Below are 614 nucleotides of genomic sequence, written 5' to 3'. Positions count from 1 at the left end.
ACGGTGCAGATGGAGGAGCTCTTGGAAAGAGAGGAAAGTCGGCGAATGGACTGGCCTGACCGTTCTGCTGTCTGAAATCCCATTGAGAATGTGTGGGATGCGTTGGGGCCATGCGCTGCAGCACCTCCACACACAGCAACGACCGTCCAGCAGTTGTTAATCGCGTTGGTAGAAGAATGGTACAACCAACCACAAGAAATCCTAGCCAACCTTGTGGCCAGCATGGGAGCACGATACAGACCATGCATTGCCGTGTGTGGTGACCACACACCATGTTAAGAAGCAGGTGCCGCCTTTTGTAATATCCAGGGGGAGATCAGGAGTGAGTCAGCCCCGATAGCTGATGTACTCGCTTCGGCAGTACATATACTAAAATTGGAGCGATACAGAGAAGATTAGCATGTTAGCCGGCACGGTAGCTCAGCGTGCTCATTCAGAGGGGTAGCTACCCTCTGTAATAAAAAAACTGAGTAAACGGATCAACGAAGAACCTGAACGGGTGTCATCGGACGTCCGCCCCGAACAAATTCAACGAACAATATGGAACAAAATGAGATCTACCAAAAGAAAAAAAAAGCGGTCAGCGCCGCGGTCTGTTACGTCAAGGGGCTTGG

At 50.8% G+C, this 614-nt stretch overlaps 1 pseudogene; it reads left to right on the top strand.

Moving 5' to 3' along the window:
• The first annotated feature begins 345 nt into the window (after positions 1 to 345).
• LOC126285661 (U6 spliceosomal RNA) lies at positions 346 to 403 on the top strand (annotated as a pseudogene).
• Positions 404 to 614: the final 211 nt, after the last annotated feature.

Source organism: Schistocerca gregaria, chromosome 8, assembly GCF_023897955.1.
Source record: "Schistocerca gregaria isolate iqSchGreg1 chromosome 8, iqSchGreg1.2, whole genome shotgun sequence".
Taxonomy (NCBI): domain Eukaryota; kingdom Metazoa; phylum Arthropoda; class Insecta; order Orthoptera; family Acrididae; genus Schistocerca; species Schistocerca gregaria.
Note: the sequence above shows the minus strand (reverse complement) of the source record. Positions and strands in the feature narration are given on the sequence as shown.